The sequence below is a fragment of the Cydia splendana genome, chromosome 11 (genome assembly GCF_910591565.1).
Source record: "Cydia splendana chromosome 11, ilCydSple1.2, whole genome shotgun sequence".
NCBI classification, from domain to species: Eukaryota; Metazoa; Arthropoda; class Insecta; order Lepidoptera; family Tortricidae; genus Cydia; species Cydia splendana.
In genome coordinates, this window is record NC_085970.1 from 655,518 (window position 1) to 671,452 (window position 15,935).

Sequence of the window (15,935 nt, forward strand, 5' to 3'; positions counted from 1 at the left end):
TAGTATTTATTTTTGTGATGGATTTGTTGTCGACTTGATAATAAAGTGCATTGAGGTAACTTCGAAAGCGGAGTCATTGGAAAATGGCAAATATCTGCTAAATTAGATGCCTTGGTAAGCGTTGCAGTAGCTTAAGTGTTGGCTAAAATATGAAGTGCGTCTGATTTTATAGATATTTCTCATTTTCAAAATTATAAGTAGGTAGTTAATACACCCAACTTGTCAGTAGCAAAAGGCGCGAAATTACAATTTTCTATAGGAAGTCAACTCTACGCGGCTAAATATTTTTAATTTGCCACCTTTTCCTGCTGACAAGGTCGCTGTGCCAGAGTATATTTAGACTCTTTAGCATTAAGACTTTAGAAGAAAATGATTCTTTACGACCATGAGACATTATTAAGACATACTCGTAAAACTACCGTAAAGCACGGCTATCACTAGAAAACTTTTAACGACTGTTAGAAACTGCACGCGGTGGCGGCGAGCTTAGAGGGAGGGATTCATTGAAATACGGATGCAATGGAAGTTGGACCAATGTTATGTATGGCGAGCGTTATTTATTATACTTTCCCGTTTTACCACCGTGTCAAAACTAATTCTTTGGGCAGATCTATTTTTATTTATCTATTTAGATTTATTTTGACGACCGGTCTGGCCTAGTGGGTAGTGACCCTGCCTATGAAGCCGATGGTCCCGGGTTCGAATCCTGGTAAGGGCATTTATTTGTATGATGATACAGATATTTGTTCCTGAGTCATGGTTGTTTTCTATGTATTTAAGTATTTATATATTATATATATCGTTGTCTGAGTACCCACAACACAAGCCTTCTTGAGCTTACCGTGGGGCTTAGTCAATTTGTGTAAGAATGTCCCTATAATATTTATTTATTTTATTTATTTATCTATTCGTCTATGGTCAGCTAAACAACTTACTTACTAGCTTACTTACTTATTAGCTTAGCCACTAACCCTGTCCACCACTTTATGAAACCTCAAAACGATTTGTAAGGTTATACAAGAGACAGACAGGCTTATTCGGATTTCGAGATAGTCACAAGATCTTGAGACGATTTAGAGATCAACTAGATCTACATTAGATATCGACTAGATGTGACTTGGATATCTAAGTCATAACTTGTCGAAATCGTTTATCCTCCTCCAGAATCGCGGAAACGTCAAATTTGACATATCTATCTTACAAATGTCTTTAAATTATCAGTATCGTAACTTGTTGAAGTCTAGTAGAAATCTAATTCATTTTCCGAATCGAGCCGTAATATTTACAGGCCAATTCAAATAATCTTACTGCATATAAAGCTACTTCTGGTTTTACTCACGGCTCCTTAGAGTACTCTCTCGTATATCTTATGGCTCCTTATATTCTTCGCTGAGACTTTTATGACTTGTGGATCTTTTGTTGAAAGTTACCACGTATATTTATTCGCTTCGAGAGTGCTTGTCTCTAGGCCTGCTTGAATAGAGAATGTTAAAATGACTTGTTTTCTTGTAACTTGTGATTTATATTACGCTTAGCACTTCCGCGTTCTAGGGTCGGTTGCGGTTGCACCAAACCGTCTCGTCACCGTTAAAGCGTTCGCTAAATTTTATTGTATGGGAAGTTTCATACTACACTGCTGATTGACGTTAATCAGTCCGTTAAATATGGTTGGTGCAACTGGCCCTTAACCTTTCAGATATGTGGTGGTATAAAATCGTGAGTTAAACTCATGATAGTGCTGTATGGAGCAGAAAACTCATACCCGAAAAAATGCACAAAGATGACGTAAAATTCGGTCACGATTGCGATGCTTATCATACAACTCGGTCCGATTCGTACTTTAAGATATATCAGTTAATAAATCTAGAAACTATATGGATTAGATATGTCAGTGTCAAATGTGATGTTACGTCAAACAACAACGTCACTTTTGACACTGACACATCTAATCCATATCGTTATCGTTTCTAGATCTATTAATGGACGTATCTTTAAGTTGGAATCGGGCAGACAGACAAGAATTTAAGATGATACGTCAAAATGAGAAGTCATTAACTAACTGAAGTTAGGGATATCATAATTTATTTGAAGTATCAAATTCATATGGGCATGATTCAATGGAAGTAGATTTCTATAAGAAAATGTATTTATTATTTAGGGAGATTATTTCAGTTTTATAGTACATTAAATTTATGGATAATATCCCGCAGTGTCTCAAGACGAAAGTCTTCGACCAGTGTGTGTTGCCAGTGATGACATATGGAACTGAAACGTGGCCGCTTACTGTGTGCCTCATAAGAAGGCTCAAAGTCACCCAAAGGGCAATGGAGAGGGCTATGCTTGGAGTCTCTCTGCGTGATCGCATCAGAAATGAGGCCATCCGCAGCAGAACCAAAGTAACCGATGTAGTTGTAGCCCTCCGAATCGCTAAACTTAAGTGGCAGTGGGCGGGCGTGGGCCGTTGGGGCGGAAAAGTTCTCGAGTGGCGACCACGTACCGGAAGGCGCAGCGTGGGTAGACCCCCTACAAGGTGGACTGACGACCTGGTAAAGGTCGTAGGAGTCCGCTGGATGCGGGTGGCGCAGGACCGGTCATTGTGGCACTCTTTGGGGGAGGCCTATGTCCAGCAGTGGACGTCCTCTGGCTGATATGATGATGATGAAATTTATGGATCTAAATAATGATAAATCTGCTTTACAGCATAATTTTAACACTAAAAGCCCGGCTCAGAGGTAATTATGCTAAAATCCTCACGCCGCTAATAATAAAACATGGCGTCGCTAAAATGGCGTCCCTGCGTAAATTCATCAATTTCATCATTAATCAAATGTAAGACCAGCGGGTCTAAGATGGTCGAGCTTTTATCGTCCGTCACTTTCTAACAATGCAAGCGGGAGAGTGACGCAAGACACAATAGCCGATGAAAGTGCAACCATCCATCGTATGCGTACAGGGAGCTCACCTTGTCCTGTCTTGTCTTTTCGTTGATGCCTATCAGAATGATGATCTGTCAGTATCAAAAGTGAAGTTTTTGCAACCAGGCGCCTATTTCACCACGATGGGAGGTGCGACAATTCGACAAATGTCACTGTTGCTGACGTCACAGGCATCCATGGGCTACGGTTACCGCTTACCATCGGGCGGGCCGTATTCCTGTTTGTCACCATCATTGTATTATTTAAAAAAACTTTATTATATCGGCAAAAAACAGGTATTTCTCTTGCGATGTTTATCATGATAATGATGACAATTGTCACAAGATTTAAAAGAACTTTCGGTAATTCTTGACAGCAAATGAGTTCTGTGTCGGTATTTCGTGACAATTATCGTATTTTTTGTGACAATTGTCTTAGCTTCGCAAAATAAGTAGTTATTAACTGGCGATATAATGGAGTTTTGTTTTAATTAACATGTTGGTGGCAAACAAGCACACCGTCCGTCTGATGGTAAGCGGTTACCGTAGCCTATGCAGGGCTGTGACGTCAGTAACAGTGATGTCGACAATTGTCGCACCTGTCACGGTGGTGAAATAGGTGCCAGAAATTACGCTTTTGACAGTGACAGCTTTTATCCATAATAAATTCCGATCAAATTATAACCTGTTGCTACAATCAGGATACGCCTCTGAGTACTGACATCAACACTGGCTCTCGTTATAGCTCTCCTCTTTGTAATAAGGTATTCCATTTTGTAGCATGCATTTTAGAAAAAAATATAAAGATAAATGATAATAGTTCTTAAGAGTAAAACTGATAGTAGATTCTACTATTAGATCATAAAATAAAATTCTATAACCAAAATACATTATTTAATTGGTGTATTTACCGGCTTACCGGTTAGGTATTACAGTCACCTGCAATAATATGTTACTCTTCGAGGGCCGCAAAAATATGTGACACGCTCTTATGGCTCTACAAATAAGATCGTGTCAGATATTTTTGCGGCCTTCGTTGTGTAACATATAATTGCAGGTGACTGTACATGTAAAACTCAGCAATACGTTCAATACCTGGGAAACATCGTGATAAAAATATCAATCATATGTGGTACAGTGAACCATTGAACATCGAATGTACAAAAATAGTTTATTCATTATTCTCTTCCATATCTATTTTATTTATAGACATCGAATATCGCTCTAAAGTTTATTTATTTGATCTATTTCCGATCCTTATATTTCTAGATAAACTATTTATAACCCAGTCAATATTGAAACGGCAGACGTTTGAAACTCGGCACGTTACGACTATTTTATGAGGAGGTGTCTACGTGAATCCGTAGAAGTGCTACGGCGTAGCGCGGCGTAGCGGTAGCGGTGTGGCGTAGCACTCAATCGGATGCGTTACTTTAGTGGGTCGCGGACTGTTCTGTGGGCCCGATTCGGATTTTGAAATAGTCATCTATTAGATATCTTTTAGACATCACCAAGATACGATAACGATATGTTTTAGATCTAACCTGTCAAATATGACATTTGCGCGATTCTGGAGATACTCTTGAACGATTTGCTCAGGATATGACTTAGAGATCCAATTCACATCTAATAGATATCTTACTCTATCTAACGTAAAAGTGACATTGGTTGCCCGAATTGCGCTGCAAAAGAGAATTTCGGCTCGATTCGGAAAATGAATTAGATTTCTACTAGACTTCAACAAGTTACGATACGGATAATTTAAAGATATTTGTAAGATAGATATGTCAAATTTGACGTTTCCGCGATTCTGGAGGTCCTCTTGAACGATTTCGACAAGTTATGACTTAGATATCCAAGTCACATCTAGTCGATATCTAATGTAGATCTAGTTGATCTCTAAATCGTCTCAAGATCTTGTGATTATCTCGAAATCCGAATAGACCTGCTAGTTGATATCTACTCTATAACGTATCTAGAATGGATCTAGTACGTGTCGTCTCTTGTGAATATCTTGAAGTTCGAATACGGCAGTGTTTTCTTACAGTGATAATCTGAATCGAAAAATACTGACCGGCCAATTCGAACGTGCATTGACATCAAACCGATATTATAATGATATTGGAATCATATCAGTTAGCTGTCGTTCGCGTGGGCGTCTCGCTCACACCGCACTTTGTGCGGACAAGTCTAAGCGAAATGGACGCGCGAATGACAGCTAACTGATATGATTCCAATATCATTCTAATATCGGTTTGATGTCGGTGTAAAAGGGCAGCAGTTTAGATTGAAGAAGTTTTCGCGAAAATATTTATCTATTGAAAAGTATTTCAAAGTTGTTTTCGCAATCCTTTGTAAAATCAATCCTCATTAGCAGTTCCAAGTTAACTGGGTATTATGTTATGCTTAGACTACAAATACAAGCCAGTATAATAAGTCCCTTAAAAATAAGGTCATAAAAGCCTAAGCCGGTCTCTGTTGGCACTGAATAAACGCTCACTTACCTATTTGCTTTGTCCCTTCTTATTAGCTTTGAAGATTTCGAGACCGATTTCACGGCCGAATTGTTTACAATGTCTTTCTTTGTCTGTCTTTATGTGATCCTAATATACCCGTACCATGAGTCACTGACAGTGTCAAAACTGACATATACGCTAATGTTTTTTTTTTTGTAATGGATTTTTCTTAGCTGGGCAGCTGGTGCCCTTTGCTCTTTTTAGGACTTTTGCGTCTAGTGCGAATGTCTACGTAATTTACTTTTTATACACTTCGTTCGCATTAATATGCGAGTACGAGCGAGATGCATCTATAGAAAGTTACGTTCGCGATAGCGTTTATGTCAGTGCCAAACTGGTGGTAGACACACTAGTACTAACAGCGACACTCGTACGCCCCTATGAAAAGGAAATTTAAAGGTGACGCAAGATATGGCGCGTCGCGCGAAACTTGTTGCGACGGAAAAACGCCCATCCCGGGGGTTTTTAACGGTTTTTTACCTTTTATCTCAATTACTCAATTGTAGAGCCGCATAAACTTTACTCAAATCTTGTTACAAAAAAAAATTGTCTATTGTTGTGTTTGTATATATATTACTTTATGTATGGGGGACTAGTATAAAAGCGTCTACACACATCATACTCAAAAATATGTCCCATAATAGCTCTTATGTCAGCGAATTAAGAACTATGGGCCATATTTTTGAATATGTTATATGCACCCATATTTTTACGCTTGACTGTACATAATTTCTTAAGCACGTTTATTTTGTTACAGGTAAGTTTGACAAGAAGACGATTCGTCCAGTGCGGAATTTATACTTATGTCAGAAGTGTTCAAGGGCGTCTGCACTTGGTGACGTGTTGCAATGCTGGTGGCTTGGGTTCAATAATATCGGCCAAGGTTAGTTAAGTCATTTACATACGGACACCACGATCTGCCGCAGTGACCAGACATTATTAATTGACCCACGAGAATATCCTGACAATAATACATTATATATTATTCTCACCTCAGCAGTTCGAACAAGGCTGCTTTGCTTCTTAAAAACAGTGAGCAAAATGCGATTTTGCTCACTAAGTCATTTTGTCTCACTCAGTGAGCAAAATCGCATTTTGCTCACTGAGTGAAACAAAAAGAGTGAGCAAAATCGCATTTTGCTCACTGAGTGAGACAAAATGTCATTCAAGTGACCTTTATAGTCAAATGTCATTTCAACATGCGGGGTCTAATAAAATTTCGATATACTTGGGTTCTATTATCTCTGTCCCTCTAGCTAGGTATGTTCTCACTGCTTAGGGTGAAAAATTTTGTGTACTACACGAGATCAAAGTTATTTACATCTCGTGCGCTTTTGAATCCCTTACTACGCTCAAGATTCTAAATTAGATTCACTCGCTACGCTCGTGAATCTATTATAGAATCTTTCGCTGGCACGGGACTCAAAATAAGCACTCGAAGAAATATCAAACTTTGATCTCTTGTTGTACAAATAACTATTACTTTCATTTTAATACTGACTGTAGGTATAGCAACTATTTTCCACACTTCAAGACGGCTTCAACTTGAAATACCGTCTAGGAAGGTACATTTCGCTCGTAGAACATAATTGTCAGGCTCGACTTAATTTTGTATTGCTTTAAAGCAATGGCCGGACATCTAGGCTATGGTTTATACACTTAATAAGAAATAGCTGATTAAACTCTAGCATTATTAGGATTCAGTACCCTTACAACCTTTGTCCGAGCGAACAGACTGACAAATTAATATAAAATTAAGACTCCGAGCTGGCACTGTCAAAGAGTGGAATGTCCGATAAATTCTGAGAGTGGAAGCAGTCACGTGTATTCTATTGTATAGCTCTTGTTGATGAAATAAAGTATCTTGGAAGTATTATTTATTGAGAAGGGCTCCATTACTAGACGTCGAATTCGAACTGGTATCTCAAAATGATTTGAATTATAGTGATATATTATTATTCTCTTTATTTATTTTTCGTCTTAAGTTAGGGTTTTTATAATATGAATATAAAAGTAAAATATAAAAACACTTACAAAACGATAAAAAAATACATATAAACACATTATAAAAAACCTAACCTAGGGTGCCGCCAGCAGCGGGGCAAGGCCCAAGCTACCGGTGGTCAGGGCTGCAGAGAGAGGAACCGGCGGACTATCCGCGCCGTGTCCAAGATCACCGCCTTCTGCATCTGACCCTTGATCCAACCACCTAGCGAGAGTCTCTCAAGGTGTTGGTCGAGACTCTTCGCTATTAGACCGTTCTATTCACTGAAACGACTATCGGGACAATGATCGTCGAATCAACATCCCACATGGCGGTTATCTCGTGAGCCAAGTCTAGGTACTTACTGGACTTGTCCTTCTCGGCCTTCTATTATTATTATAACACAAAGTTTATTTTAGAACACAGGTCATTTGTAAAAACAAACAAAATGGAGAAAAAAAGAAACTAAGCGTTAAAATTAAAACAAAACAAATCTTAAACAAAACTTATAAGTAAAAAATGCTTCCCAGGTCACCTTCATGCGTAATGGTGCCCAGAAGGCTGGCAGCGTTACCTTTTTGGATGGCCAGGCTTATCCTCTGGCCGAGGTAGCTGCCAGCCCTCCGGTCACCTGAGGTGTCAATGACGCGCTGGGACATTTCCTTAAAGAAACTTTTTGCGCTAGGCCGCCGCAATTATAGTTACTTCTAAACTTATAAATGTAATAATTATTATAAACTTTCCTTGACGTTTAAATACAGCTCGCTCAATGCCACAAATCGGCCCAGGCATATCTCGCTTTACTCGTAATCTCCTAGCGGGGGTAATCAAGCAACATTACGATGGGGTTACCCTTTAAGGGTTGAATCATGTCTAATGAGAGATATAAGGAACCATTTAGATGCCAAAGATCAAATACATCGTATGCGCGGATATCGCTTTGATGAGATAACCCGCTCTGTCAATTACATCTGTGTAAAGAGACGCATTTAGGCTCATCAGAGGATATAACCAACGGAGACGCCATGTCTAAAATTTTCGGTACAAAATAGTCTGCCGTTTTTGCGGGGGAGGGGCACATCAAATGTATAGGTACGTCATGTCAGATAAACGTCAGTCCATACATATGGTTGACATGTGGTTGACCATTGGCCGCCTATTTTCGACAGAGGGGAACGCCTGTTAATGGCGGCTCCATTGTTAATTACTCCGAGCATTTAGGTGTTTAAAATATTGTGTTGATAATATTAAATTCAGACCTAACTTAATGTCTATGAAACAGCGTGTAATCTCTATCGCAAAATCAGGTAACTTTAGTCCACAACTTATAACTACGGTCCAAATTAAAGTTTCAGTGAAATAAATATAAGTATTTTTCAAATTATGTTAAGTATATAATATAGAAAGACCATCAGTGTATCTAAGCTCCAAAATAAATGTAACGAGTACTAATCATAAAGGCTCGTTAAGAATCAACTGGAACTGGACCATAGTTGTACTGAAGGACTATAGTTACCTGATTTAACGGTACTACAATGACGATTGATGTCAGAGTTGTCAATTTTCTCTATTTAGTAGCTTTTGTCGGAAGCTAATAAGGAAAAATAACACGGAAGTTAGTATGTCATTCCTCATCAATCTCCTCATAACAGTTTGTCGGGTTTCGCTCAGTGTTGTTCGGGTCATGCTCATATCGATCATGTTACTGGGGTTATTTACGTCAGGTTGGAATAAGTCGGGGTTGAGTGCTTCGGGGGCTTGGATATACTTGGTATTAGGGCCCCTAGAACTCATTTTTATGTATAAACATTTTATTGCACTGTGGAGAGAGGCCATAACAGAGAAATAAGTAAGCAGAGTGTGCCTATTCCATACGTGGAACCCCGATTGTATATAATAAGTGCTAAACGAAATTAGCGAAAATATATTTATAACAAGATTTAAGACATATTAAATATATTCGACTTAAAATACGTGAGTGACCCGTTCTTAATATATTTAATATGTCTGTCTCACGGAAGTTTTGTTATTAAAATTAATACCCATGTACCAATTATTAAATGAGTTTACAACCTACTTATTAAATAATATTATTTACCATACCTCCCGTACAGCTTAAGTAAATGCATCCTTACATGGAGCGAGGACTCTAAGATTAAATTCTTTCAAGTTTTACCTGATCGGTGACATAAACATAGCGTGCAGAACTATACAAAATGGCTCACTTATCCATCGATCAGTTTGTCATAGGGCAAATTAGATTACCTTCCCCCCGGCTCAGGCAATAGCAAATAAAATATTATCGTAGTCAGACACGCGCTCGCGTTGCGTGCCGCTACCCAAAAAGCTCTTGACAATATATCTTTTACTAATTGGTATTGAAGGTGTTTTTTTACGCTTTTAAGGTGAGGTCTGTTGACTAATTAAAACGCATATTTACACCTAAAGTACAGCAGGGCCCCAAAGTTGAAAGGATTTACACGGTTTATTGCAGAGTACAAATAATTCAGTCGACCGACCAAATAAAACAATGTGAAGAAAATCGCATGCAAGTTCTTGAACCGTCTAAATGGAGCTTTATATTTATACTTCGCAGCTGTCCCATTATCATAGTCAGGAAGTGATCATAGATATAGAACTTTTCACACACTATCTTAGACATACTTAGCTTATGCTTAATTGCGTAATTTTATTTCAATATTTCTATGTGTAATCTTTTATTTCTATGTGTAATCTTATATCAACCTGCATGTACTATCTTACGCAAATAAATAAATTATGAATTATGAATTATTATGAATAGAAAATTTTTGGGTAACTCTTAACTATTCGAGGTAGTAAACAGTTCCACTAAAAATGATCACAAAATACATTAGGGGTCATCCATTAATTACATCACACGTTTAGGGGGTGGGAGGGGGTCAATAAAATGTGCCATGTTGTGACAAGGGGGAGGGGGGAGTCATAAACTTTGTGACGTCACTTTAACTATCAGTAACCGAAAATGTATTTAAATTATTTTATTCGCCAATTATCATTTAAATAACAAGGTTTTGAAACGATAATCGTTTTTATTCGTTTAATTTTATTTCTTAATCAGTTTTGGGTTATATTATTACTAATTCTTTTGTCAAAAATATTTTGATAAAATATTAAATAAATATTTGCCGATTTCGTTGAAGAAATGTGACGTCACACCAGGGGGGAGGGGTTTGCCAAATGTGACCAAGTGTGACAAGGAGGGGGGGAGGGGGAAAAAAACCTAGAAATTCGTGTGACGTAATTAATGGATGACCCCTTATTTTGGTTTTGCATTTGGTCAATTATCATTATATGTACGAGCAAATTTTAAGTGTCATATTTATTAACCCATTAAATAGTCACATATCCTTTAGATGGTCTGAACAAGGTAAGAAGGCCACAAGCAAACTCCATCAGGTGGTGAGATCGACACCGATGGAGACAAATCTGAGAAACTGCAAAACGAAGTGGTCACGAACGTCACGATCCTCAGTAATGGGGGACCGACAAAGAAGAATTCTCGAAGTAGATGGAGTTTAAACATTCGAAAGCTCACCGAGTCAAATGTAGGTCAAATCCTCATCTCACGTGACCTTTCCTTTCAATAGGAATCAAATTCGTCTTGAACCGGGGGCGCATAAAGCTGAGAGACGAGCTCCTCAATATTGCACATGTCGGAGCTCGAGAGGCTCTAGATCTACGTGAAATGTTAATACGGCGGCGACACGGCGCGAATCCGAAATAGAATCGTATAAAAAACCGGCTAGAGTATGGGCTATGCTCGGAATAGATAGTCTGTTTAAGTTAGCTTAACGATTTTAACAGAACAAAGTGAGGGAGTGGGTATAAACGTCATATTCTTATAGAAATTTACATTAATTCTGACATCGGCAGTGTATCGTTGCAAAGCTAAGCCGAGTTAGCTTGGTGCGACTCTAGGTGTCTATTCGTTTTTCATAAACGGCTTCGACAGCATTTTAGTTTATTTTTTTAATTTGTTAGTTTGGACAAAGCAACGTAGTAAGGTATGTGATGCGTTTCAATATTTACTCATATATAAACTCTTTTTACTATAAATAAATTGAAATCTAGCTGATTGCCGTAATCCGTAATAAGAAAAACCGGGCGTGACAATTTCAACTGTAGCTATCACGGTTGGTGAGATACAGCCTTAGTAATAGGGTCCCGTTTTACCCTTTGGGTACGGAACCCTAAAAAAGGTGCAAAAAGCGGACTCAAAACAATTTTACCAGTTGACGGAAGCCTAAAAAATTCAACAAAAATAAACATAGGCTGATATTCCTGTCTATCTATCAATTCGGACCGTCCAGCGGACTATTTCCCAATGTCAATAACATTTTAGTACCTCCACTGGTATAGGCATTTCGCAGTGTTGTCAGAAATGCAGAGCGATTGAATAAAAAAAACCGGACAAGTGCGAGTCGGACTCGCCCACCGAGGGTTCCGTACTTTTTATTATTTGTTGTTATAGCGGCAACAGAAATACATCATCTGTGAAAATTTCAACTGTCTAGCTATCACGGTTCGTGAGATACAGCCTGGTGACAGACGGACGGACAGCGGAGTCTTAGTAATAGGGTCCCGTTTTACCTTTTGGGTACGGAACCCTAAAAAAGAGCTTTTTATTTATTTCGTATGATTATTTGTTACTTGTAAATAAAATTATTTTGTCGTAAGGTGCAGTTAGTTCCTCCAGCAGATTTATGAATAATCGAATCACTTTTTTTATATCACAATACGGTTACCAAAAATTGAATTAGCTATCTTGGGGCCTATCTCTAGTAATTTTATCGATTCGAAACCAGATTTTTTGACTTTCACTCTATATAAAAAAGTTCCAAACATAGGTCTAAAACGCAGCTTAGAACCATATTTGCATAAAAGCTAAAAATATGAAAATTGATTTAAAAAATGCCCAATTTTATTTAACACCCACCGATCACCCCTATCGATTACGTTTTTATTAAAACTGACGATAAATTTAATTAAAACACATGATATCCACGATCCCGGGCACGCACAGCTGCCTCGCTCACGCTTACGCTCAGTGAGAGTGAGAGAAGAACCTGAACCCACGGGGCCTTAAAAAAGGGATAAAACATAAATTAACTAATTGGGGCTTGTAAAATTCTAGGAATAAGTAGGTTTATAGAGCTTATGTCTTTAAATAATTAAGGTTTACTAATTGGCCCACTGATGATGATACCATCTTAACTGGAAGAAGCACTTAGCTAATTAATGTATGCATAGTCTAGTCACTAATGCGAATTTATTCATATATAGCACTAGTGTTTTCCATAACGAAGCGAGTTCCGAGAAAGTTGGCCTCATGTCCGGGATAAAAGAGAAGTTTGTAGCCCGGCCTAACTAGCGTCGCTCCCATACAATATGCAAGGGTACTTAGTGCTGTGAACGGGAATATTCCCGTTTATGATCATCTTTACTTAGTGCTTCGCGGAACAATATGCCTGAGGATACCTATGCCTTAAGGCGCTCTTATACTCGAGTTTTACGTTTTCAAGGGGGTAAAGCAGACGCGTGGTAGAACGGGCAGGCGGGCGCCCCGCGCGGCGCACCGCACCATTCCCGCGCAGCACGTCTACGTCCTTATTCTGACGACATCGGTATTCTGAATTGTCAGTTCCGGGATTTTTTCCGGCAATTAATATTGAATAAGATTTATTAGCAAATTCGAATTTTGATGAGTACTTAATGAAATTAAAAATGGTAGTAGGTAAGACGGTGAGTGTAAATAATTATTAATTATATACAATATAAGTGTATACCGCGACAAACTGAGAATCTAATCAAATGATACCAAATTATTATGAGACAAAAAATAGTACTTACTAATAGACATTAAAAATGTAATAGAGCTAGACCAAGAAAAATCTGCAACGATTTTGATTGCACACGCAGTGCAAGTGTTATTTTAAACGTCAATCTTCTATGAAATTATGAATAACACTTGCACTGCCTATGCTATCAAAATCGTTGCAGACTTGGTCTAACTCTAGCAGTCAATTTCGGGCAAGTAGGTAGTGAATATAAGGAAGAATACTAGCAAAGCTAAGATAATTTGTGGGACTATTGAGTTATGCATTATGCATAGCTCCAATAAGTACATAAAATTAGCTGTACAAGAAAGAATTATAACAATTTATAACTCTAACTGTAATACTTACTATTTTTCTAATTTTGAATTGACGAGTAAAAGTCAAGCATTTAAAGATTGTAATGACAAAAAATACTTCTACTTCGACATTCGAGTTAGTTAATAGCTCAAGAAAATAAAAAAAATCTGCGGAAATAATTCGTATAATTTTGAAAATTGGCACAGTTATACCTTGTGGTGTCCAGATAACCATACTTAATGTCCTCGAGCTTAGCGGGTGTGCTGAGGGTGTAGGGGGGAGGGGGGTGAAGGTCCCTTTTTTTAGTTTTTCGTAAATAACTCGTAAATGGTGGCCAATATAAAAAAATCTTGTTAAACGTTAATAATCTACACAAAATTTTGTACAAAAAAGATTCAGTACACTTTTAGCAGGGATCAAAATTTAAAAAGATAATAAAGAGAGAAAGTTAATTATATTAAATTCTAAGGTTCCTTGTTTTTAGTTTTTCGTTAATAATTTGAAAAGTATGACTCATAGCAAAAAAAATCTTATAAATAAATAATAAACATAAAATTTCCTACAAGAAACATGTAGGACACTTTTCGCTAGGATCAATATTAAAAAAAACCGGGCAAGTGCGAGTCGGACTCGCGCACGAAGAGTTCAGTACCATAATGCAAAAAAAAACGGAAAAAAATGCAAAAAGAAAACGGTCACCCATCCAAGTACTGACCACGCCCGACGTTGCTTAACTTTGGTCAAAAATCACGTTTGCTGTATGGGAGTCCCACTTAAATCTTTATTTTATTCTGTTTTTAGTATTTGTTGTTATAGCGGCAACAGAAATACATCATCTGTGAAAATTTCAACTGTCTAGCTATCACGGTTCGTGAGATACAGCCTGGTGACAGACGGACGGACGGACGGACGGACAGCGAAGTCTTAGTAATAGGGTCCCGTTTTACCCTTTGGGTACGGAACCCTAAAAAGACAAAGCAGCGGGTAAGTTGTTATTATGTATAAGATTTTTTTTGCAATGAGTCATACTTTTCAAATTATTAACGAAAAAATACAAACAAGGAACCTTAGAATTTATTATAATTAACTTTCCTTCTTTATTATCTTTTTAAATATTGATCCCTGCGAAAAGTGTACTGAATCTTTTTTGTACAAAATTTTGTGTAGATTATTAACGTATTACAACATTTTTTGATATTGGCCACCGTTTACGAGTTTTTTAACGAAAAACTAAAAAAAGGGACCTTAGAAGTGATTATAATTGAATTTCCCGCGTTAATATCTTTTTGAATATTGATCCTAGCAAAAAATTGTACTAAATCTTTCTTGTAGGCAATTTTATGCAGATTACTTATGTAATAGAATATGTTTTGCTATGCGCCACCGTTTTAAGAGTTATTTACGAAAAACTAAAAAAAGGGTCCTTTAATATCAAATATCTCACTTCCGGTCAAGAATTCGATCAAGCAACCGGCAAATTCGGATTCAGCGGGGTCTAATTAGGTTAAAAAACCCGGTTGCCAAAAAGTAATACGATTTGCCAGGCGAAATCGGTATTATGAAAAATATGACCAGTCTAAAATATTTGAATCCTGTATATCTATGTTTAAAAATTATTCAATTTGATTAATTTTATAGCCTTTTAAAATATGTTTACACAATTTATCAATCGTGACTGAATTCCGGATTGGTTAGATGGGTGTGTGCCTGTGCTGCCCAACTTGTTATAAAATGACAATATGACGGACGAATGTCTCAAATGTCACCGTATTTAAGAATTATTTTGCTTTTCTTCGTAAGCATGTTGAAAAACATTGTGTGTATAACATATTTGCATATTTATACTGTGATTACCCATTTTATGAAACGTCCGCTAAACTAGCATAGGTCCGACGCCGACAGTGGTCACGGGCGTACTGGCGTGAGGAATGGGCGCAAGGTATTGCCGCGTAGGGTGTAATTTAGTAAGCAAAATGTTGAATTCATCAAATGATGAATGAAAACATTGACGTTTCGATAAAAGGACAAGCAATAATGAAGATTTACTTAAAAGTTATCGACTGAAGTAAGTTTCATATACATTTTCGTCGTAGTACTTCTAACATAAGGAAATAAAGACAGCGTTAGGCATGTTTTCAACTTAAGATTCTATCGAGAAAATTATGAGCCGTCGTGTTTCTGACAAGCAATAACGTAGTTCAAGGACTGAAGTTATACATACTAGAAAATAATGCATGAAATCCTTGTAAAAGTCTGTAAATATGGTGACAAAAAAGCGCATTTTACTACACACCGCGCCTTAACATAAAAAGTCTAAGCTTATAGACAAAACTATGTTCTTAACG

The 15,935-nt window shown here is 37.5% G+C and overlaps 1 protein-coding gene across 1 annotated transcript in view; it reads left to right on the top strand.

Moving 5' to 3' along the window:
* LOC134795192 (neurobeachin-like) overlaps positions 1 to 15,935 on the top strand; it is an 868,575-nt gene that overhangs the window by 65,739 nt on the left and 786,901 nt on the right. The window lies entirely within an intron of this gene.